General features: G+C 47.4%; 53 non-coding genes across 53 annotated transcripts; all 53 read left to right on the forward strand.

The window, feature by feature from the left end:
- Window positions 1-88: 88 nt before the first annotated feature.
- On the forward strand, window positions 89-207 carry LOC145135420 (5S ribosomal RNA). Its single transcript, XR_013719845.1, has one exon. It is a non-coding gene; the product is annotated as a 5S ribosomal RNA (ribosomal RNA).
- A 230-nt stretch (window positions 208-437) lies between these two features.
- LOC145135524 (5S ribosomal RNA) lies at window positions 438-556 on the forward strand. Its single transcript, XR_013719872.1, has one exon. It is a non-coding gene; the product is annotated as a 5S ribosomal RNA (ribosomal RNA).
- A 229-nt stretch (window positions 557-785) lies between these two features.
- Window positions 786-904, forward strand: LOC145148646 (5S ribosomal RNA). The gene has a single exon (XR_013729521.1). It is a non-coding gene; the product is annotated as a 5S ribosomal RNA (ribosomal RNA).
- Window positions 905-1134: 230 nt separating this feature from the next.
- LOC145149536 (5S ribosomal RNA) lies at window positions 1135-1253 on the forward strand. The gene has a single exon (XR_013730393.1). It is a non-coding gene; the product is annotated as a 5S ribosomal RNA (ribosomal RNA).
- Window positions 1254-1484: 231 nt separating this feature from the next.
- LOC145135598 (5S ribosomal RNA) lies at window positions 1485-1603 on the forward strand. The gene has a single exon (XR_013719904.1). It is a non-coding gene; the product is annotated as a 5S ribosomal RNA (ribosomal RNA).
- Window positions 1604-1823: 220 nt separating this feature from the next.
- LOC145146182 (5S ribosomal RNA) lies at window positions 1824-1942 on the forward strand. The gene has a single exon (XR_013727129.1). It is a non-coding gene; the product is annotated as a 5S ribosomal RNA (ribosomal RNA).
- A 235-nt stretch (window positions 1943-2177) lies between these two features.
- On the forward strand, window positions 2178-2296 carry LOC145142350 (5S ribosomal RNA). The gene has a single exon (XR_013723417.1). It is a non-coding gene; the product is annotated as a 5S ribosomal RNA (ribosomal RNA).
- Window positions 2297-2523: 227 nt separating this feature from the next.
- Window positions 2524-2642, forward strand: LOC145152856 (5S ribosomal RNA). The gene has a single exon (XR_013733379.1). It is a non-coding gene; the product is annotated as a 5S ribosomal RNA (ribosomal RNA).
- A 229-nt stretch (window positions 2643-2871) lies between these two features.
- On the forward strand, window positions 2872-2990 carry LOC145135660 (5S ribosomal RNA). The gene has a single exon (XR_013719950.1). It is a non-coding gene; the product is annotated as a 5S ribosomal RNA (ribosomal RNA).
- Window positions 2991-3220: 230 nt separating this feature from the next.
- LOC145154712 (5S ribosomal RNA) lies at window positions 3221-3339 on the forward strand. Its single transcript, XR_013735173.1, has one exon. It is a non-coding gene; the product is annotated as a 5S ribosomal RNA (ribosomal RNA).
- Window positions 3340-3568: 229 nt separating this feature from the next.
- LOC145148647 (5S ribosomal RNA) lies at window positions 3569-3687 on the forward strand. Its single transcript, XR_013729522.1, has one exon. It is a non-coding gene; the product is annotated as a 5S ribosomal RNA (ribosomal RNA).
- A 230-nt stretch (window positions 3688-3917) lies between these two features.
- On the forward strand, window positions 3918-4036 carry LOC145150522 (5S ribosomal RNA). The gene has a single exon (XR_013731343.1). It is a non-coding gene; the product is annotated as a 5S ribosomal RNA (ribosomal RNA).
- A 230-nt stretch (window positions 4037-4266) lies between these two features.
- On the forward strand, window positions 4267-4385 carry LOC145155889 (5S ribosomal RNA). Its single transcript, XR_013736317.1, has one exon. It is a non-coding gene; the product is annotated as a 5S ribosomal RNA (ribosomal RNA).
- A 235-nt stretch (window positions 4386-4620) lies between these two features.
- On the forward strand, window positions 4621-4739 carry LOC145142360 (5S ribosomal RNA). The gene has a single exon (XR_013723427.1). It is a non-coding gene; the product is annotated as a 5S ribosomal RNA (ribosomal RNA).
- A 227-nt stretch (window positions 4740-4966) lies between these two features.
- On the forward strand, window positions 4967-5085 carry LOC145148649 (5S ribosomal RNA). The gene has a single exon (XR_013729524.1). It is a non-coding gene; the product is annotated as a 5S ribosomal RNA (ribosomal RNA).
- A 230-nt stretch (window positions 5086-5315) lies between these two features.
- LOC145150523 (5S ribosomal RNA) lies at window positions 5316-5434 on the forward strand. Its single transcript, XR_013731344.1, has one exon. It is a non-coding gene; the product is annotated as a 5S ribosomal RNA (ribosomal RNA).
- Window positions 5435-5664: 230 nt separating this feature from the next.
- Window positions 5665-5783, forward strand: LOC145155891 (5S ribosomal RNA). Its single transcript, XR_013736319.1, has one exon. It is a non-coding gene; the product is annotated as a 5S ribosomal RNA (ribosomal RNA).
- A 235-nt stretch (window positions 5784-6018) lies between these two features.
- Window positions 6019-6137, forward strand: LOC145142371 (5S ribosomal RNA). Its single transcript, XR_013723438.1, has one exon. It is a non-coding gene; the product is annotated as a 5S ribosomal RNA (ribosomal RNA).
- Window positions 6138-6364: 227 nt separating this feature from the next.
- On the forward strand, window positions 6365-6483 carry LOC145152857 (5S ribosomal RNA). The gene has a single exon (XR_013733380.1). It is a non-coding gene; the product is annotated as a 5S ribosomal RNA (ribosomal RNA).
- A 228-nt stretch (window positions 6484-6711) lies between these two features.
- On the forward strand, window positions 6712-6830 carry LOC145135732 (5S ribosomal RNA). The gene has a single exon (XR_013720007.1). It is a non-coding gene; the product is annotated as a 5S ribosomal RNA (ribosomal RNA).
- A 230-nt stretch (window positions 6831-7060) lies between these two features.
- LOC145135816 (5S ribosomal RNA) lies at window positions 7061-7179 on the forward strand. Its single transcript, XR_013720051.1, has one exon. It is a non-coding gene; the product is annotated as a 5S ribosomal RNA (ribosomal RNA).
- A 229-nt stretch (window positions 7180-7408) lies between these two features.
- On the forward strand, window positions 7409-7527 carry LOC145148651 (5S ribosomal RNA). Its single transcript, XR_013729525.1, has one exon. It is a non-coding gene; the product is annotated as a 5S ribosomal RNA (ribosomal RNA).
- Window positions 7528-7757: 230 nt separating this feature from the next.
- Window positions 7758-7876, forward strand: LOC145149537 (5S ribosomal RNA). Its single transcript, XR_013730394.1, has one exon. It is a non-coding gene; the product is annotated as a 5S ribosomal RNA (ribosomal RNA).
- A 230-nt stretch (window positions 7877-8106) lies between these two features.
- On the forward strand, window positions 8107-8225 carry LOC145135884 (5S ribosomal RNA). The gene has a single exon (XR_013720109.1). It is a non-coding gene; the product is annotated as a 5S ribosomal RNA (ribosomal RNA).
- Window positions 8226-8446: 221 nt separating this feature from the next.
- On the forward strand, window positions 8447-8565 carry LOC145146000 (5S ribosomal RNA). Its single transcript, XR_013726949.1, has one exon. It is a non-coding gene; the product is annotated as a 5S ribosomal RNA (ribosomal RNA).
- A 233-nt stretch (window positions 8566-8798) lies between these two features.
- Window positions 8799-8917, forward strand: LOC145143838 (5S ribosomal RNA). Its single transcript, XR_013724870.1, has one exon. It is a non-coding gene; the product is annotated as a 5S ribosomal RNA (ribosomal RNA).
- A 225-nt stretch (window positions 8918-9142) lies between these two features.
- On the forward strand, window positions 9143-9261 carry LOC145144986 (5S ribosomal RNA). Its single transcript, XR_013725981.1, has one exon. It is a non-coding gene; the product is annotated as a 5S ribosomal RNA (ribosomal RNA).
- A 229-nt stretch (window positions 9262-9490) lies between these two features.
- Window positions 9491-9609, forward strand: LOC145155586 (5S ribosomal RNA). The gene has a single exon (XR_013736019.1). It is a non-coding gene; the product is annotated as a 5S ribosomal RNA (ribosomal RNA).
- A 230-nt stretch (window positions 9610-9839) lies between these two features.
- LOC145147276 (5S ribosomal RNA) lies at window positions 9840-9958 on the forward strand. The gene has a single exon (XR_013728183.1). It is a non-coding gene; the product is annotated as a 5S ribosomal RNA (ribosomal RNA).
- Window positions 9959-10187: 229 nt separating this feature from the next.
- On the forward strand, window positions 10188-10306 carry LOC145135946 (5S ribosomal RNA). Its single transcript, XR_013720134.1, has one exon. It is a non-coding gene; the product is annotated as a 5S ribosomal RNA (ribosomal RNA).
- A 218-nt stretch (window positions 10307-10524) lies between these two features.
- On the forward strand, window positions 10525-10643 carry LOC145148413 (5S ribosomal RNA). The gene has a single exon (XR_013729299.1). It is a non-coding gene; the product is annotated as a 5S ribosomal RNA (ribosomal RNA).
- A 229-nt stretch (window positions 10644-10872) lies between these two features.
- On the forward strand, window positions 10873-10991 carry LOC145153832 (5S ribosomal RNA). The gene has a single exon (XR_013734322.1). It is a non-coding gene; the product is annotated as a 5S ribosomal RNA (ribosomal RNA).
- Window positions 10992-11218: 227 nt separating this feature from the next.
- On the forward strand, window positions 11219-11337 carry LOC145135938 (5S ribosomal RNA). Its single transcript, XR_013720133.1, has one exon. It is a non-coding gene; the product is annotated as a 5S ribosomal RNA (ribosomal RNA).
- A 230-nt stretch (window positions 11338-11567) lies between these two features.
- Window positions 11568-11686, forward strand: LOC145155587 (5S ribosomal RNA). Its single transcript, XR_013736020.1, has one exon. It is a non-coding gene; the product is annotated as a 5S ribosomal RNA (ribosomal RNA).
- A 230-nt stretch (window positions 11687-11916) lies between these two features.
- On the forward strand, window positions 11917-12035 carry LOC145138652 (5S ribosomal RNA). Its single transcript, XR_013721647.1, has one exon. It is a non-coding gene; the product is annotated as a 5S ribosomal RNA (ribosomal RNA).
- A 228-nt stretch (window positions 12036-12263) lies between these two features.
- Window positions 12264-12382, forward strand: LOC145154788 (5S ribosomal RNA). Its single transcript, XR_013735250.1, has one exon. It is a non-coding gene; the product is annotated as a 5S ribosomal RNA (ribosomal RNA).
- A 218-nt stretch (window positions 12383-12600) lies between these two features.
- On the forward strand, window positions 12601-12719 carry LOC145149575 (5S ribosomal RNA). The gene has a single exon (XR_013730431.1). It is a non-coding gene; the product is annotated as a 5S ribosomal RNA (ribosomal RNA).
- Window positions 12720-12949: 230 nt separating this feature from the next.
- On the forward strand, window positions 12950-13068 carry LOC145153833 (5S ribosomal RNA). The gene has a single exon (XR_013734323.1). It is a non-coding gene; the product is annotated as a 5S ribosomal RNA (ribosomal RNA).
- Window positions 13069-13295: 227 nt separating this feature from the next.
- Window positions 13296-13414, forward strand: LOC145135949 (5S ribosomal RNA). The gene has a single exon (XR_013720136.1). It is a non-coding gene; the product is annotated as a 5S ribosomal RNA (ribosomal RNA).
- Window positions 13415-13644: 230 nt separating this feature from the next.
- Window positions 13645-13763, forward strand: LOC145143775 (5S ribosomal RNA). Its single transcript, XR_013724806.1, has one exon. It is a non-coding gene; the product is annotated as a 5S ribosomal RNA (ribosomal RNA).
- Window positions 13764-13994: 231 nt separating this feature from the next.
- Window positions 13995-14113, forward strand: LOC145154740 (5S ribosomal RNA). Its single transcript, XR_013735200.1, has one exon. It is a non-coding gene; the product is annotated as a 5S ribosomal RNA (ribosomal RNA).
- Window positions 14114-14331: 218 nt separating this feature from the next.
- LOC145145895 (5S ribosomal RNA) lies at window positions 14332-14450 on the forward strand. Its single transcript, XR_013726847.1, has one exon. It is a non-coding gene; the product is annotated as a 5S ribosomal RNA (ribosomal RNA).
- Window positions 14451-14689: 239 nt separating this feature from the next.
- On the forward strand, window positions 14690-14808 carry LOC145154520 (5S ribosomal RNA). Its single transcript, XR_013734993.1, has one exon. It is a non-coding gene; the product is annotated as a 5S ribosomal RNA (ribosomal RNA).
- Window positions 14809-15028: 220 nt separating this feature from the next.
- On the forward strand, window positions 15029-15147 carry LOC145145925 (5S ribosomal RNA). The gene has a single exon (XR_013726876.1). It is a non-coding gene; the product is annotated as a 5S ribosomal RNA (ribosomal RNA).
- Window positions 15148-15367: 220 nt separating this feature from the next.
- On the forward strand, window positions 15368-15486 carry LOC145154521 (5S ribosomal RNA). The gene has a single exon (XR_013734994.1). It is a non-coding gene; the product is annotated as a 5S ribosomal RNA (ribosomal RNA).
- A 220-nt stretch (window positions 15487-15706) lies between these two features.
- Window positions 15707-15825, forward strand: LOC145144108 (5S ribosomal RNA). Its single transcript, XR_013725126.1, has one exon. It is a non-coding gene; the product is annotated as a 5S ribosomal RNA (ribosomal RNA).
- A 232-nt stretch (window positions 15826-16057) lies between these two features.
- Window positions 16058-16176, forward strand: LOC145153835 (5S ribosomal RNA). The gene has a single exon (XR_013734325.1). It is a non-coding gene; the product is annotated as a 5S ribosomal RNA (ribosomal RNA).
- A 223-nt stretch (window positions 16177-16399) lies between these two features.
- On the forward strand, window positions 16400-16518 carry LOC145152858 (5S ribosomal RNA). The gene has a single exon (XR_013733381.1). It is a non-coding gene; the product is annotated as a 5S ribosomal RNA (ribosomal RNA).
- Window positions 16519-16746: 228 nt separating this feature from the next.
- On the forward strand, window positions 16747-16865 carry LOC145153837 (5S ribosomal RNA). The gene has a single exon (XR_013734326.1). It is a non-coding gene; the product is annotated as a 5S ribosomal RNA (ribosomal RNA).
- Window positions 16866-17094: 229 nt separating this feature from the next.
- LOC145146418 (5S ribosomal RNA) lies at window positions 17095-17213 on the forward strand. Its single transcript, XR_013727364.1, has one exon. It is a non-coding gene; the product is annotated as a 5S ribosomal RNA (ribosomal RNA).
- A 231-nt stretch (window positions 17214-17444) lies between these two features.
- Window positions 17445-17563, forward strand: LOC145154287 (5S ribosomal RNA). Its single transcript, XR_013734765.1, has one exon. It is a non-coding gene; the product is annotated as a 5S ribosomal RNA (ribosomal RNA).
- A 230-nt stretch (window positions 17564-17793) lies between these two features.
- Window positions 17794-17912, forward strand: LOC145153838 (5S ribosomal RNA). The gene has a single exon (XR_013734327.1). It is a non-coding gene; the product is annotated as a 5S ribosomal RNA (ribosomal RNA).
- A 227-nt stretch (window positions 17913-18139) lies between these two features.
- LOC145154624 (5S ribosomal RNA) lies at window positions 18140-18258 on the forward strand. Its single transcript, XR_013735090.1, has one exon. It is a non-coding gene; the product is annotated as a 5S ribosomal RNA (ribosomal RNA).
- The last annotated feature ends 70 nt before the right edge of the window (window positions 18259-18328 follow it).

The following is an 18328-nucleotide window of genomic DNA, read 5'->3' on the forward strand; positions in this document are numbered from 1 at the left end:
GTCACGTGGGTCCCACGCCTCGCGTACGAAAACAAAGGAGGTTCTGCGTCTTTTAAGACATACAAGCAATAAGCATGGATAGTATTTCGGGTGCGATCATACCAGCACTAATGCACCGGATCCCATCAGAACTCCGCAGTTAAGCGTGCTTGGGCGAGAGTAGTACTAGGATGGGTGACCCCCTGGGAAGTCCTCGTGTTGCACCCCCCTTTTTCGTTGTCCGTTTGCGTTTTTTTTGATTTTACGTGCGGTTTTTTTTTGTTTTTTTTTTCTTTCTTGTTATTTCTATGCTCGGGTGGCCTTCGTTTCATGGTTCATGGTCTTCGTATTTTTGGAACGGAGCCGATCGGTCACGTGGGTCCCACGCCTCGCGTACGAAAACAAAGGAGGTTCTGCGTCTTTTAAGACATACAAGCAATAAGCATGGATAGTATTTCGGGTGCGATCATACCAGCACTAATGCACCGGATCCCATCAGAACTCCGCAGTTAAGCGTGCTTGGGCGAGAGTAGTACTAGGATGGGTGACCCCCTGGGAAGTCCTCGTGTTGCACCCCCCTTTTTCGTTGTCCGTTTGCGTTTTTTTAGATTTTACGTGCGGTTTTTTTTTGTTTTTTTTTCTTTCTTGCTATTTCTATGCTCGGGTGGCCTCCATTTCATGGTTCATGGTCTTCGTATTTTTGGAACGGAGCCGATCGGTCACGTGGGTCCCACGCCTCGCGTACGAAAACAAAGGAGGTTCTGCGTCTTTTAAGACATACAAGCAATAAGCATGGATAGTATTTCGGGTGCGATCATACCAGCACTAATGCACCGGATCGCATCAGAACTCCGCAGTTAAGCGTGCTTGGGCGAGAGTAGTACTAGGATAAGTGATCCCCTGGGAAGTCCTTGTGTTGCACCCCCCTTTTTCGTTGTCCGTTTGCGTTTTTTTAGATTTTACGTCCGGTTTTTTTTTTGTTTTTTTTTCTTTCTTGCTATTTCTATGCTCGGGTGGCCTCCATTTCATGGTTCATGGTCTTCGTATTTTTGGAACGGAGCCGATCGGTCACGTGGGTCCCACGCCTCGCGTACGAAAACAAAGGAGGTTCTGCGTCTTTTAAGACATACAAGCAATAAGCATGGATAGTATTTCGGGTGCGATCATACCAGCACTAATGCACCGGATCGCATCAGAACTCCGCAGTTAAGTGTGCTTGGGCGAGAGTAGTACTAGGATAAGTGATCCCTTGGGAAGTCCTTGTGTTGCACCCCCCTTTTTCGTTGTCCGTTTGCGTTTTTTTAGATTTTACGTGCGGTTTTTTTTTTTGTTTTTTTTTTCTTTCTTGCTATTTGTATGCTCGGGTGGCCTCCGCTTCATGGTTGATGGTTTCGTATTTTTGGAACGGAGCCGATCGGTCACGTGGGTCCCACGCCTCGCGTACGAAAACAAAGGAGGTTCTGCGTCTTTTAAGACATAAAATCAATAAGCATGGATAGTATTTCGGGTGCGATCATACCAGCACTAATGCACCGGATCCCATCAGAACTCCGCAGTTAAGCGTGCTTGGGCGAGAGTAGTACTAGGATGGGTGACCCCCTGGGAAGTCCTCGTGTTGCACCCCCCCTTTTTCGTTGTCCGTTTGCGTTTTTTTAGATTTTACGTGCGGTTTTTTTTTCTTTCTTGCTATTTCTATGCTCGGGTGGCCTCCGCTTCATGGTTGATGGTTTTCGTATTTTTGGAACGGAGCCGATCGGTCACGTGGGTCCCACGCCTCGCGTACGAAAACAAAGGAGGTTCTGCGTCTTTTAAGACACAAAAGCAATAAGCATGGATAGTATTTCGGGTGCTATCATACCAGCACTAATGCACCGGATCCTATCAGAACTCCGCAGTTAAGCGTGCTTGGGCGAGAGTAGTACTAGGATGGGTGACCCCCTGGGAAGTCCTCGTGTTGCACCCCCCCCCCCCTTTTTCGTTGCCCGTTTGCGTTTTTTTAGATTTTACGTGCGGTTTTTTTTTGTTTTTTTTTCTTTCTTGCTATTTCTATGCTCGGGTGGCCTCCGCTTCATGGTTGATGGTTTTCGTATTTTTGGAACGGAGCCGATCGGTCACGTGGGTTCCACGCCTCGCGTACGAAAACAAAGGAGGTTCTGCGTCTTTTAAGACATAAAAGCAATAAGCATGGATAGTATTTCGGGTGCGATCATTCCAGCACTAATGCACCGGATCCCATCAGAACTCCGCAGTTAAGCGTGCTTGGGCGAGAGTAGTACTAGGATGGGTGACCCCCTGTGAAGTCCTCGTGTTGCACCCCCCCTTTTTCTATGTCCGTTTGCGTTTTTTTAGATTTTACGTGCGGTTTTTTTTTGTTTTTTTTTTCTTGCTATTTCTATGCTCGGGTGGCCTCCGTTTCATGGTTCATGGTCTTCGTATTTTTGGAACGGAGCCGATCGGTCACGTGGGTCCCACGCCTCGCGTACGAAAACAAAGGAGGTTCTGTGTCTTTTAAGACATACAAGCAATAAGCATGGACTGTATTTCGGGTGCGATCATACCAGCACTAATGCACCGGATCCCATCAGAACTCCGCAGTTAAGCGTGCTTGGGCGAGAGTAGTACTAGGATGGGTGACCCCATGGGAAGTCCTCGTGTTGCACCCCCCTTTTTCTTTGTCCGTTTGCGTTTTTTTAGATTTTACGTGCGGTTTTTTTTGTTTTTTTTTTCTTTCTTGCTATTTCTATGCTCGGGTGGCCTCCGCTTCATGGTTGATGGTCTTCGTATTTTTGGAACGGAGCTGATCGGTCACGTGGGTCCCACGCCTCGCGTACGAAAACAAAGGAGGTTCTGCGTCTTTTAAGACATACAAGAAATAAGCATGGATAGTATTTCGGGTGCGATCATACCAGCACTAATGCACCGGATCCCATCAGAACTCCGCAGTTAAGCGTGCTTGGGCGAGAGTAGTACTAGGATGGGTGACCCCCTGGGAAGTCCTCGTGTTGCACCCCCCTTTTTCGTTGTCCGTTTGCGTTTTTTTTGATTTTACGTGCGGTTTTTTTTTGTTTTTTTTTTCTTTCTTGTTATTTCTATGCTCGGGTGGCCTTCGTTTCATGGTTCATGGTCTTCGTATTTTTGGAACGGAGCCGATCGGTCACGTGGGTCCCACGCCTCGCGTACGAAAACAAAGGAGGTTCTGCGTCTTTTAAGACATACAAGCAATAAGCATGGATAGTATTTCGGGTGCGATCATACCAGCACTAATGCACCGGATCCCATCAGAACTCCGCAGTCAAGCGTGCTTGGGCGAGAGTAGTACTAGGATGGGTGACCCCCTGGGAAGTCCTCGTGTTGCACCCCCCTTTTTCGTTGTCCGTTTGCGTTTTTTTAGATTTTACGTGCGGTTTTTTTTTGTTTTTTTTTCTTTCTTGCTATTTCTATGCTCGGGTGGCCTCCATTTCATGGTTCATGGTCTTCGTATTTTTGGAACGGAGCCGATCGGTCACGTGGGTCCCACGCCTCGCGTACGAAAACAAAGGAGGTTCTGCGTCTTTTAAGACATACAAGCAATAAGCATGGATAGTATTTCGGGTGCGATCATACCAGCACTAATGCACCGGATCGCATCAGAACTCCGCAGTTAAGCGTGCTTGGGCGAGAGTAGTACTAGGATAAGTGATCCCCTGGGAAGTCCTTGTGTTGCACCCCCCTTTTTCGTTGTCCGTTTGCGTTTTTTTAGATTTTACGTGCGGTTTTTTTTTTGTTTTTTTTTCTTTCTTGCTATTTCTATGCTCGGGTGGCCTCCATTTCATGGTTCATGGTCTTCGTATTTTTGGAACGGAGCCGATCGGTCACGTGGGTCCCACGCCTCGCGTACGAAAACAAAGGAGGTTCTGCGTCTTTTAAGACATACAAGCAATAAGCATGGATAGTATTTCGGGTGCGATCATACCATCACTAATGCACCGGATCGCATCAGAACTCCGTAGTTAAGCGTGCTTGGGCGAGAGTAGTACTAGGATAAGTGATCCCTTGGGAAGTCCTTGTGTTGCACCCCCCTTTTTCGTTGTCCGTTTGCGTTTTTTTAGATTTTACGTGCGGTTTTTTTTTTGTTTTTTTTTTCTTTCTTGCTATTTGTATGCTCGGGTGGCCTCCGCTTCATGGTTGATGGTTTCGTATTTTTGGAACGGAGCCGATCGGTCACGTGGGTCCCACGCCTCGCGTACGAAAACAAAGGAGGTTCTGCGTCTTTTAAGACATAAAAGCAATAAGCATGGATAGTATTTCGGGTGCTATCATACCAGCACTAATGCACCGGATCCCATCAGAACTCCGCAGTTAAGCGTGCTTGGGCGAGAGTAGTACTAGGATGGGTGACCCCCTGGGAAGTCCTCGTGTTGCACCCCCCCCACCCTTTTTCGTTGCCCGTTTGCGTTTTTTTAGATTTTACGTGCGGTTTTTTTTTGTTTTTTTTTCTTTCTTGCTATTTCTATGCTCGGGTGGCCTCCGCTTCATGGTTGATGGTTTTCGTATTTTTGGAACGGAGCCGATCGGTCACGTGGGTTCCACGCCTCGCGTACGAAAACAAAGGTGGTTCTGCGTCTTTTAAGACATAAAAGCAGTAAGCATGGATAGTATTTCGGGTGCGATCATTCCAGCACTAATGCACCGGATCCCATCAGAACTCCGCAGTTAAGCGTGCTTGGGCGAGAGTAGTACTAGGATGGGTGACCCCCTGTGAAGTCCTCGTGTTGCACCCCCCCTTTTTCTATGTCCGTTTGCGTTTTTTTAGATTTTACGTGCGGTTTTTTTTTGTTTTATTTTTCTTGCTATTTCTATGCTCGGGTGGCCTCCGTTTCATGGTTCATGGTCTTCGTATTTTTGGAACGGAGCCGATCGGTCACGTGGGTCCCACGCCTCGCGTACGAAAACAAAGGAGGTTCTGCGTCTTTTAAGACATACAAGCAATAAGCATGGATAGTATTTCGGGTGCGATCATACCAGCACTAATGCACCGGATCGCATCAGAACTCCGCAGTTAAGCGTGCTTGGGCGAGAGTAGTACTAGGATAAGTGATCCCCTGGGAAGTCCTTGTGTTGCACCCCCCTTTTTCGTTGTCCGTTTGCGTTTTTTTAGATTTTACGTGCGGTTTTTTTTTTGTTTTTTTTTCTTTCTTGCTATTTCTATGCTCGGGTGGCCTCCATTTCATGGTTCATGGTCTTCGTATTTTTGGAACGGAGCCGATCGGTCACGTGGGTCCCACGCCTCGCGTACGAAAACAAAGGAGGTTCTGCGTCTTTTAAGACATACAAGCAATAAGCATGGATAGTATTTCGGGTGCGATCATACCATCACTAATGCACCGGATCGCATCAGAACTCCGTAGTTAAGCGTGCTTGGGCGAGAGTAGTACTAGGATAAGTGATCCCTTGGGAAGTCCTTGTGTTGCACCCCCCTTTTTCGTTGTCCGTTTGCGTTTTTTTAGATTTTACGTGCGGTTTTTTTTTTGTTTTTTTTTTCTTTCTTGCTATTTGTATGCTCGGGTGGCCTCCGCTTCATGGTTGATGGTTTCGTATTTTTGGAACGGAGCCGATCGGTCACGTGGGTCCCACGCCTCGCGTACGAAAACAAAGGAGGTTCTGCGTCTTTTAAGACATAAAAGCAATAAGCATGGATAGTATTTCGGGTGCTATCATACCAGCACTAATGCACCGGATCCCATCAGAACTCCGCAGTTAAGCGTGCTTGGGCGAGAGTAGTACTAGGATGGGTGACCCCCTGGGAAGTCCTCGTGTTGCACCCCCCCCACCCTTTTTCGTTGCCCGTTTGCGTTTTTTTAGATTTTACGTGCGGTTTTTTTTTGTTTTTTTTTCTTTCTTGCTATTTCTATGCTCGGGTGGCCTCCGCTTCATGGTTGATGGTTTTCGTATTTTTGGAACGGAGCCGATCGGTCACGTGGGTTCCACGCCTCGCGTACGAAAACAAAGGTGGTTCTGCGTCTTTTAAGACATAAAAGCAGTAAGCATGGATAGTATTTCGGGTGCGATCATTCCAGCACTAATGCACCGGATCCCATCAGAACTCCGCAGTTAAGCGTGCTTGGGCGAGAGTAGTACTAGGATGGGTGACCCCCTGTGAAGTCCTCGTGTTGCACCCCCCCTTTTTCTATGTCCGTTTGCGTTTTTTTAGATTTTACGTGCGGTTTTTTTTTGTTTTATTTTTCTTGCTATTTCTATGCTCGGGTGGCCTCCGTTTCATGGTTCATGGTCTTCGTATTTTTGGAACGGAGCCGATCGGTCACGTGGGTCCCACGCCTCGCGTACGAAAACAAAGGAGGTTCTGTGTCTTTTAAGACATACAAGCAATAAGCATGGACTGTATTTCGGGTGCGATCATACCAGCACTAATGCACCGGATCCCATCAGAACTCCGCAGTTAAGCGTGCTTGGGCGAGAGTAGTACTAGGATGGGTGACCCCATGGGAAGTCCTCGTGTTGCACCCCCCTTTTTCTTTGTCCGTTTGCGTTTTTTTAGATTTTACGTGCGGTTTTTTTGTTTTTTTTTTCTTTCTTGCTATTTCTATGCTCGGGTGGCCTCCGCTTCATGGTTGATGGTCTTCGTATTTTTGGAACGGAGCTGATCGGTCACGTGGGTCCCACGCCTCGCGTACGAAAACAAAGGAGGTTCTGCGTCTTTTAAGACATACAAGCAATAAGCATGGATAGTATTTCGGGTGCGATCATACCAGCACTAATGCACCGGATCCCATCAGAACTCCGCAGTTAAGCGTGCTTGGGCGAGAGTAGTACTAGGATGGGTGACCCCCTGGGAAGTCCTCGTGTTGCACCCCCCTTTTTCGTTGTCCGTTTGCGTTTTTTTTGATTTTACGTGCGGTTTTTTTTTGTTTTTTTTTTCTTTCTTGTTATTTCTATGCTCGGGTGGCCTTCGTTTCATGGTTCATGGTCTTCGTATTTTTGGAACGGAGCCGATCGGTCACGTGGGTCCCACGCCTCGCGTACGAAAACAAAGGAGGTTCTGCGTCTTTTAAGACATACAAACAATAAGCATGGATAGTATTTCGGGTGCGATCATACCAGCACTAATGCACCGGATCCCATCAGAACTCCGCAGTTAAGCGTGCTTGGGCGAGAGTAGTACTAGGATGGGTGACCCCCTGGGAAGTCCTCGTGTTGCACCCCCCTTTTTCGTTGTCCGTTTGCGTTTTTTTAGATTTTACGTGCGGTTTTTTTTTGTTTTTTTTTCTTTCTTGCTATTTCTATGCTCGGGTGGCCTCCATTTCATGGTTCATGGTCTTCGTATTTTTGGAACGGAGCCGATCGGTCACGTGGGTCCCACGCCTCGCGTACGAAAACAAAGGAGGTTCTGCGTCTTTTAAGACATACAAGCAATAAGCATGGATAGTATTTCGGGTGCGATCATACCAGCACTAATGCACCGGATCGCATCAGAACTCCGCAGTTAAGCGTGCTTGGGCGAGAGTAGTACTAGGATAAGTGATCCCCTGGGAAGTCCTTGTGTTGCACCCCCCTTTTTCGTTGTCCGTTTGCGTTTTTTTAGATTTTACGTCCGGTTTTTTTTTTGTTTTTTTTTCTTTCTTGCTATTTCTATGCTCGGGTGGCCTCCATTTCATGGTTCATGGTCTTCGTATTTTTGGAACGGAGCCGATCGGTCACGTGGGTCCCACGCCTCGCGTACGAAAACAAAGGAGGTTCTGCGTCTTTTAAGACATACAAGCAATAAGCATGGATAGTATTTCGGGTGCGATCATACCAGCACTAATGCACCGGATCGCATCAGAACTCCGCAGTTAAGTGTGCTTGGGCGAGAGTAGTACTAGGATAAGTGATCCCTTGGGAAGTCCTTGTGTTGCACCCCCCTTTTTCGTTGTCCGTTTGCGTTTTTTTAGATTTTACGTGCGGTTTTTTTTTTGTTTTTTTTTTCTTTCTTGCTATTTGTATGCTCGGGTGGCCTCCGCTTCATGGTTGATGGTTTCGTATTTTTGGAACGGAGCCGATCGGTCACGTGGGTCCCACGCCTCGCGTACGAAAACAAAGGAGGTTCTGCGTCTTTTAAGACATAAAATCAATAAGCATGGATAGTATTTCGGGTGCGATCATACCAGCACTAATGCACCGGATCCCATCAGAACTCCGCAGTTAAGCGTGCTTGGGCGAGAGTAGTACTAGGATGGGTGACCCCCTGGGAAGTCCTCGTGTTGCACCCCCCCTTTTTCGTTGTCCGTTTGCGTTTTTTTAGATTTTACGTGCGGTTTTTTTTTTCTTTCTTGCTATTTCTATGCTCGGGTGGCCTCCGCTTCATGGTTGATGGTTTTCGTATTTTTGGAACGGAGCCGATCGGTCGCGTGGGTCCCACGCCTCGCGTACGAAAACAAAGGAGGTTCTGCGTCTTTTAAGACATAAAAGCAATAAGCATGGATAGTATTTCGGGTGCTATCATACCAGCACTAATGCACCGGATCCCACCAGAACTCCGCAGTTAAGCGTGCTTGGGCGAGAGTAGTACTAGGATGGGTGACCCCCTGGGAAGTCCTCGTGTTGCACCCCCCCCCCTTTTTCGTTGCCCGTTTGCGTTTTTTTAGATTTTACGTGCGGTTTTTTTTTGTTTTTTTTTCTTTCTTGCTATTTCTATGCTCGGGTGGCCTCCGCTTCATGGTTGATGGTTTTCGTATTTTTGGAACGGAGCCGATCGGTCACGTGGGTTCCACGCCTCGCGTACGAAAACAAAGGAGGTTCTGCGTCTTTTAAGACATAAAAGCAATAAGCATGGATAGTATTTCGGGTGCGATCATACCAGCACTAATGCACCGGATCCCATCAGAACTCCGCAGTTAAGCGTGCTTGGGCGAGAGTAGTACTAGGATGGGTGACCCCCTTTGAAGTCCTCGTGTTGCACCCCCCTTTTTCGTTGTCCGTTTGCGTTTTTTTAGATTTTACGTGCGGTTTTTTTTTGTTTTTTTTTCTTGCTATTTCTATGCTCGGGTGGCCTCCGTTTCATGGTTCATGGTCTTCGTATTTTTGGAACGGAGCCGATCGGTCACGTGGGTCCCACGCCTCGCGTACGAAAACAAAGGAGGTTCTGTGTCTTTTAAGACATACAAGCAATAAGCATGGACTGTATTTCGGGTGCGATCATACCATCACTAATGCACCGGATCCCATCAGAACTCCGCAGTTAAGCGTGCTTGGGCGAGAGTAGTACTAGGATGGGTGACCCCATGGGAAGTCCTCGTGTTGCACCCCCCTTTTTCTTTGTCCGTTTGCGTTTTTTTAGATTTTACGTGCGGTTTTTTTTTGTTTTTTTTTCTTTCTTGCTATTTCTATGCTCGGGTGGCCTCCGCTTCATGGTTGATGGTCTTCGTATTTTTGGAACGGAGCTGATCGGTCACGTGGGTCCCACGCCTCGCGTACGAAAACAAAGGAGGTTCTGCGTCTTTTAAGACATACAAGCAATAAGCATGGATAGTATTCCGGGTGCGATCATACCAGCACTAATGCACCAGATCCCATCAGAACTCCGCAGTTAAGCGTGCTTGGGCGAGAGTAGTACTAGGATGGGTGACCCCCTGGGAAGTCCTCGTGTTGCACCCCCCTTTTTCGTTGTCCGTTTGCGTTTTTTTAGATTTTACGTGCGGTTTTTTTTTGTTTTTTTTTTCTTTCTTGCTATTTCTATGCTCGGGTGGCCTTCGTTTCATGGTTCATGGTCTTCGTATTTTTGGAACGGAGCCGATCGGTCACGTGGGTCCCACGCCTCGCGTACGAAAACAAAGGAGGTTCTGCGTCTTTTAAGACATACAAGCAATAAGCATGGATAGTATTTCGGGTGCGATCATACCAGCACTAATGCACCGGATCCCATCAGAACTCTGCAGTTAAGCGTGCTTGAGCGAGAGTAGTACTAGGATGGGTGACCCCCTGGGAAGTCCTCGTGTTGCACCCACCTTTTTCGTTGTCCGTTTGCGTTTTTTTAGATTTTACGTGCGGTTTTTTTTTGTTTTTTTTTCTTTCTTGCTATTTCTATGCTCGGGTGGCCTCCGCTTTATGGTTGATGGTTTTCGTATTTTTGGAACGGAGCCGATCGGTCACATGGGTTCCACGCCTCGCGTACGAAAACAAAGGAGGTTCTGCGTCTTTTAAGACATAAAAGCAATAAGCATGGATAGTATTTCGGGTGCGATCATACCAGCACTAATGCACCGGATCCCATCAGAACTCCGCAGTTAAGCGTGCTTGGGCGAGAGTAGTACTAGGATGGGTGACCCCCTGGGAAGTCCTCGTGTTGCACCCCCTTTTTCGTTGTCCGTTTGCGTTTTTTTAGATTTTACGTGCGGTTTTTTTTTCTTTCTTGCTATTTCTATGCTCGGGTGGCCTCCGCTTCATGGTTGATGGTTTTCGTATTTTTGGAACGGAGCCGATCGGTCACGTGGGTCCCACGCCTCGCGTACGAAAACAAAGGAGGTTCTGCGTCTTTTAAGACATAAAAGCAATAAGCATGGATAATATTTCGGGTGCTATCATACCAGCACTAATGCACCGGATCCCATCAGAACTCCACAGTTAAGCGTGCTTGGGTGAGAGTAGTACTAGGATGGGTGACCCCCTGGGAAGTTCTTGTGTTGCACCCCCCCCCCCTTTTTCGTTGCCCGTTTGCGTTTTTTTAGATTTTACGTGCGTTTTTTTTTTGTTTTCTTTCTTGCTATTTCTATGCTCGGGTGGCCACCGCTTCATGGTTGATGGTTTTCGTATTTTTGGAACGGAGCCGATCGGTCACGTGGGTTCCACGCCTCGCGTACGAAAACAAAGGAGGTTCTGCGTCTTTTAAGACATAAAAGCAATAAGAATGGATAGTATTTCGGGTGCGATCATACCAGCACTAATGCACCGGATCCCATCAGAACTCCGCAGTTAAGCGTGCTTGGGCGAGAATAGTACTAGGATGGGTGACCCCCTGGGAAGTCCTCGTGTTGCACCCCCCCTTTTTCGTTGTCCGTTTGCGTTTTTTTAGATTTTACGTGCGGTTTTTTTTTGTTTTTTTTTTCTTGCTATTTCTATGCTCGGGTGGCCTCCGTTTCATGGTTCATGGTCTTCGTATTTTTGGAACGGAGCCGATCGGTCACGTGGGTCCCACGCCTCGCCTACGAAAACAAAGGAGGTTCTGCGTCTTTTAAGACATATAAACAATAAGCATGGACAGTATTTCGGGTGCGATCATACCAGCACTAATGCACCAGATCCCATCAGAACTCCGCAGTTAAGCGTGCTTGGGCGAGAGTAGTACTAGGATGGGTGACCCCATGGGAAGTCCTCGTGTTGCACCCCCCTTTTTCGTTGTCCGTTTGCGTTTTTTTAGATTTTACGTGCGGTTTTTTTTTTGTTTTTTTTTCTTTCTTGCTATTTCTATGCTCGGGTGGCCTCCGGTTCATGGTTGATGGTCTTCGTATTTTTGGAACGGAGCTGATCGGTCACGTGGGTCTCACGCCTCGCGTACGAAAACAAAGGAGGTTCTGCGTCTTTTAAGACATACAAGCAATAAGCATGGATAGTATTTCGGGTGCGATCATACCAGCACTAATGCACCAGATCCCATCAGAACTCCGCAGTTAAGCGTGCTTGGGCGAGAGTAGTACTAGGATGGGTGACCCCCTGGGAAGTCCTCGTGTTGCACCCCCCTTTTTCGTTGTCCGTTTGCGTTTTTTTAGATTTTACGTGCGGTTTTTTTTTGTTTTTTTTTTCTTTCTTGCTATTTCTATGCTCGGGTGGCCTTCGTTTCATGGTTCACGGTCTTCGTATTTTTGGAACGGAGCCGATCGGTCACGTGGGTCCCACGCCTCGCGTACGAAAACAAAGGAGGTTCTGCGTCTTTTAAGACATACAAGCAATAAGCATGGATAGTATTTCGGGTGCGATCATACCAGCACTAATGCACCGGATCCCATCAGAACTCTGCAGTTAAGCGTGCTTGGGCGAGAGTAGTACTAGGATGGGTGACCCCCTGGGAAGTCCTCGTGTTGCACCCACCTTTTTCGTTGTCCGTTTGCGTTTTTTTAGATTTTACGTGCGGTTTTTTTTGTTTTTTTTTCTTTCTTGCTATTTCTATGCTCGGGTGGCCTCCGCTTTATGGTTGATGGTTTTCGTATTTTTGGAACGGAGCCGATCGGTCACATGGGTTCCACGCCTCGCGTACGAAAACAAAGGAGGTTCTGCGTCTTTTAAGACATAAAAGCAATAAGCATGGATAGTATTTCGGGTGCGATCATACCAGCACTAATGCACCGGATCCCATCAGAACTCCGCAGTAAAGCGTGCTTGGGCGAGAGTAGTACTAGGATGGGTGACCCCCTGGGAAGTCCTCGTGTTGCACCCCCTTTTTCGTTGTCCGTTTGCGTTTTTTTAGATTTTACGTGCGGTTTTTTTTTCTTTCTTGCTATTTCTATGCTCGGGTGGCCTCCGCTTCATGGTTGATGGTTTTCGTATTTTTGGAACGGAGCCGATCGGTCACGTGGGTCCCACGCCTCGCGTACGAAAACAAAGGAGGTTCTGCGTCTTTTAAGACATAAAAGCAATAAGCATGGATAATATTTCGGGTGCTATCATACCAGCACTAATGCACCGGATCCCATCAGAACTCCACAGTTAAGCGTGCTTGGGTGAGAGTAGTACTAGGATGGGTGACCCCCTGGGAAGTTTTTGTGTTGCACCCCCCCCCCCCTTTTTCGTTGCCCGTTTGCGTTTTTTTAGATTTTACGTGCGTTTTTTTTTTGTTTTCTTTCTTGCTATTTCTATGCTCGGGTGGCCACCGCTTCATGGTTGATGGTTTTCGTATTTTTGGAACGGAGCCGATCGGTCACGTGGGTTCCACGCCTCGCGTACGAAAACAAAGGAGGTTCTGCGTCTTTTAAGACATAAAAGCAATAAGAATGGATAGTATTTCGGGTGCGATCATACCAGCACTAATGCACCGGATCCCATCAGAACTCCGCAGTTAAGCGTGCTTGGGCGAGAATAGTACTAGGATGGGTGACCCCCTGGGAAGTCCTCGTGTTGCACCCCCCCTTTTTCGTTGTCCGTTTGCGTTTTTTTAGATTTTACGTGCGGTTTTTTTTTGTTTTTTTTTTCTTGCTATTTCTATGCTCGGGTGGCCTCCGTTTCATAGTTCATGGTCTTCGTATTTTTGGAACGGAGCCGATCGGTCACGTGGGTCCCACGCCTCGCCTACGAAAACAAAGGAGGTTCTGCGTCTTTTAAGACATATAAACAATAAGCATGGACAGTATTTCGGGTGCGATCATACCAGCACTAATGCACCAGATCCCATCAGAACTCCGCAGTTAAGCGTGCTTGGGCGAGAGTAGTACTAGGATGGGTGACCCCATGGGAAGTCCTCGTGTTGCACCCCCCTTTTTCGTTGTCCGTTTGCGTTTTTTTAGATTTTACGTGCGGTTTTTTTTTTGTTTTTTTTTCTTTCTTGCTATTTCTATGCTCGGGTGGCCTCCGGTTCATGGTTGATGGTCTTCGTATTTTTGGAACGGAGCTGATCGGTCACGTGGGTCCCACGCCTCGCGTACGAAAACAAAGGAGGTTCTGCGTCTTTTAAGACATACAAGCAATAAGCATGGATAGTATTTCGGGTGCGATCATACCAGCACTAATGCACCGGATCCCATCAGAACTCCGCAGTCAAGCGTGCTTGGGCGAGAATAGTACTAGGATGGGTGACCCCCCGGGAAGTCCTCGTGTTGCACCCCCCCTTTTTCGTTGTCCGTTTGCGTTTTTTTAGATTTTACGTGCGGTTTTTTTTTTGTTTTTTTTTCTTTCTTGCTATTTCTATGCTCGGGTGGCCTCCGCTTCATGGTTGATGGTTTTCGTATTTTTGGAACGGAGCCGATCGGTCACGTGGGTCCCACGCCTCGCGTACGAAAACAAAGGAGGTTCTGCGTCTTTTAAGACATAAAAGCAATAAGCATGGATAGTATTTCGGGTGCGATCATACCAGCACTAATGCACCGGATCCCATCAGAACTCCGCAGTTAAGCGTGCTTGGGCGAGAGTAGTACTAGGATGGGTGACCCACTGGGAAGTCCTCGTGTTGCACCCCCCTTTTTCGTTGTCCGTTTGCGTTTTTTTAGATTTTACGTGCGGTTTTTTTTCTTTCTTGCTATTTCTATGCTCGGGTGGCCTCCGCTTCATGGTTGATGGTTTTCGTATTTTTGGAACGAAGCCGATCGGTCACGTGGGTCCCACGCTTCGCGTACGAAAACAAAGGAGGTTCTGCGTCTTTTAAGACATAAAAGCAATAAGCATGGATAGTATTTCGGGTGCTATCATACCAGCACTAATGCACCGGATCCCATCAGAACTCCACAGTTAAGCGTGCTTGGGCGAGAGTAGTACTTGGATGGGTGACCCCCTGGGAAGTCCTCGTGTTGCACCCCCCCCCCCCCCTTTTTTCGTTGCCCGTTTGCGTTTTTTTAGATTTTACGTGCGGTTTTTTTTTGTTTTTTTTTTCTTTCTTGCTATTTCTATGCTCGGGTGGCCTCTGCTTCATGGTTGATGGTTTTCGTATTTTTGGAACGGAGCCGATCGGTCACGTGGGTTCCACGCCTCGCGTACGAAAACAAAGGAGGTTCTGCGTCTTTTAAGACATAAAAGCAATAAGCATGGATAGTATTTCGTGTGCGATCATACCAGCACTAATGCACCGGATCCCATCAGAACTCCGCAGTTAAGCGTGCTTGGGCGAGAGTAGTACTAGGATGGGTGACCCCCTGGGAAGTCCTCGTGTTGCACCCCCCTTTTTCGTTGTCCGTTTGCGTTTTTTTAGATTTTACGTGCGGTTTTTTTTTTCTTTCTTTCTATTTCTATGCTCGGGTGGCCTCCGCTTCATGGTTGATGGTTTTCGTATTTTTGGAACGGAGCCGATCGGTCACGTGGGTCCCACGCCTCGCGTACGAAAACAAAGGAGGTTCTGCGTCTTTTAAGACATAAAAGCAATAAGCATGGATAGTATTTCGGGTGCTATCATACCAGCACTAATGCACCGGATCCCATCAGAACTCCGCAGTTAAGCATGCTTGGGCGAGAGTAGTACTAGGATGGGTGACCCCCTGGGAAGTCCTCGTGTTGCACCCCCCTTTTTCGTTGTCCGTTTGCGTTTTTTTAGATTTTACGTGCGGTTTTTTTTTTCTTTCTTTCTATTTCTATGCTCGGGTGGCCTCCGCTTCATGGTTGATGCTTTTCGTATTTTTGGAACGGAGCCGATCGGTCACGTGGGTTCCACGCCTCGCGTACGAAAACAAAGGAGGTTCTGCGTCTTTTAAGACATAAAAGCAATAAGCATGGATAGTATTTCGTGTGCGATCATACCAGCACTAATGCACCGGATCCCATCAGAACTCCGCAGTTAAGCGTGCTTGGGCGAGAGTAGTACTAGGATGGGTGACCCCCTGGGAAGTCCTCGTGTTGCACCCCCCTTTTTCGTTGTCCGTTTGCGTTTTTTTAGATTTTACGTGCGGTTTTTTTTTTCTTTCTTTCTATTTCTATGCTCGGGTGGCCTCCGCTTCATGGTTGATGGTTTTCGTATTTTTGGAACGGAGCCGATCGGTCACGTGGGTCCCACGCCTCGCGTACGAAAACAAAGGAGGTTCTACGTCTTTTAAGACATAAAAGCAATAAGCATGGATAGTATTTCGGGTGCTATCATACCAGCACTAATGCACCGGATCCCATCAGAACTCCGCAGTTAAGCGTGCTTGGGCGAGAGTAGTACTAGTATGGGTGACCCCCTGGGAAGTTCTCGTGTTGCACCCCCCCCCCCCTTTTTTTCGTTGCCCGTTTGCGTTTTTTTAGATTTTACGTGCGGTTTTTTTTTGTTTTCTTTCTTGCTATTTCTATGCTCGGGTGGCCACCGCTTCATGGTTGATGGTTTTCGTATTTTTGGAACGGAGCCGATCGGTCACGTGGGTTCCACGCCTCGCGTACGAAAACAAAGGAGGTTCTGCGTCTTTTAAGACATAAAAGCAATAAGCATGGATAGTATTTCGGGTGCGATCATACCAGCACTAATGCACCGGATCCCATCAGAACTCCGCAGTTAAGCGTGCTTGGGCGAGAATAGTACTAGGATGGGTGACCCCCTGGGAAGTCCTCGTGTTGCACCCCCCCTTTTTCGTTGTCCGTTTGCGTTTTTTTAGATTTTACGTGCGGTTTTTTTTTTTTTTTTCTTGCTAATTCTATGCTCGGGTGGCCTCCGTTTCATGGTTCATGGTCTTCGTATTTTTGGAACGGAGCCGATCGGTCACGTGGGTCCCACGCCTCGCGTACGAAAACAAAGGAGGTTCTGCGTCTTTTAAGACATACAAGCAATAAGCATGGACAGTATTTCGGGTGCGATCATACCAGCACTAATGCACCGGATCCCATCAGAACTCCGCAGTTAAGCGTGCTTGGGCGAGAGTAGTACTAGGATGGGTGACCCCATGGGAAGTCCTCGTGTTGCACCCCCTTTTTCGTTGTCCGTTTGCGTTTTTTTAGATTTTACGTGCGGTTTTTTTTTGTTTTTTTTTCTTTCTTGCTATTTCTATGCTCGGGTGGCCTCCGCTTCATGGTTGATGGTCTTCGTATTTTTGGAACGGAGCTGATCGGTCACGTGGGTCCCACGCCTCGCGTACGAAAACAAAGGAGGTTCTGCGTCTTTTAAGACATACAAGCAATAAGCATGGATAGTATTTCGGGTGCGATCATACCAGCACTAATGCACCGGATCCCATCAGAACTCCGCAGTTAAGCGTGCTTGGGCGAGAATAGTACTAGGATGGGTGACCCCCTGGGAAGTCCTCGTGTTGCACCCCCCTTTTTCGTTGTCCGTTTGCGTTTTTTTAGATTTTACGTGCGGTTTTTTTTGTTTTTTTTTTCTTTTTTGCTATTTCTATACTCGGGTGGCCTTCGTTTCATGGTTCATGGTCTTCGTATTTTTGGAACGGAGCCGATCGGTCACGTAGGTCCCACGCCTCGCGTACGAAAACAAAGGAGGTTCTGCGTCTTTTAAGACATACAAGCAATAAGCATGGATAGTATTTCGGGTGCGATCATACTAGCACTAATGCACCGGATCCCATCAGAACTCCGCAGTCAAGCGTGCTTGGGCGAGAATAGTACTAGGATGGGTGACCCCCCGGGAAGTCCTCGTGTTGCACCCCCCCTTTTTCGTTGTCCGTTTGCGTTTTTTTAGATTTTACGTGCGGTTTTTTTTTTGTTTTTTTTTCTTTCTTGCTATTTCTATGCTCGGGTGGCCTCCGCTTCATGGTTGATGGTTTTCGTATTTTTGGAACGGAGCCGATCGGTCACGTGGGTCCCACGCCTCGCGTACGAAAACAAAGGAGGTTCTGCGTCTTTTAAGACATAAAAGCAATAAGCATGGATAGTATTTCGGGTGCGATCATACCAGCACTAATGCACCGGATCCCATCAGAACTCCGCAGTTAAGCGTGCTTGGGCGAGAGTAGTACTAGGATGGGTGACCCACTGGGAAGTTCTCGTGTTGCACCCCCCCCCCCCTTTTTCGTTGCCCGTTTGCGTTTTTTTAGATTTTACGTGCGGTTTTTTTTTGTTTTCTTTCTTGCTATTTCTATGCTCGGGTGGCCACCGCTTCATGGTTGATGGTTTTCGTATTTTTGGAACGGAGCCGATCGGTCACGTGGGTTCCACGCCTCGCGTACGAAAACAAAGGAGGTTCTGCGTCTTTTAAGACATAAAAGCAATAAGCATGGATAGTATTTCGGGTGCGATCATACCAGCACTAATGCACCGGATCCCATCAGAACTCCGCAGTTAAGCGTGCTTGGGCGAGAATAGTACTAGGATGGGTGACCCCCTGGGAAGTCCTCGTGTTGCACCCCCCCTTTTTCGTTGTCCGTTTGCGTTTTTTTAGATTTTACGTGCGGTTTTTTTTTGTTTTTTTTTTCTTGCTAATTCTATGCTCGGGTGGCCTCCGTTTCATGGTTCATGGTCTTCGTATTTTTGGAACGGAGCCGATCGGTCACGTGGGTCCCACGCCTCGCGTACGAAAACAAAGGAGGTTCTACGTCTTTTAAGACATACAAGCAATAAGCATGGACAGTATTTCGGGTGCGATCATACCAGCACTAATGCACCGGATCCCATCAGAACTCCGCAGTTAAGTGTGCTTGGGCGAGAGTAGTACTAGGATGGGTGACCCCATGGGAAGTCCTCGTGTTGCACCCCCTTTTTTCGTTGTCCGTTTGCGTTTTTTTAGATTTTACGTGCGGTTTTTTTTTGTTTTTTTTTTCTTGCT

The sequence above is a fragment of the Lactuca virosa genome, chromosome 1 (assembly GCF_052849685.1).
Source record: "Lactuca virosa cultivar CGN04683 chromosome 1, Lactuca_virosa_CGN04683_v6, whole genome shotgun sequence".
NCBI lineage: Eukaryota > Viridiplantae > Streptophyta > Magnoliopsida > Asterales > Asteraceae > Lactuca > Lactuca virosa.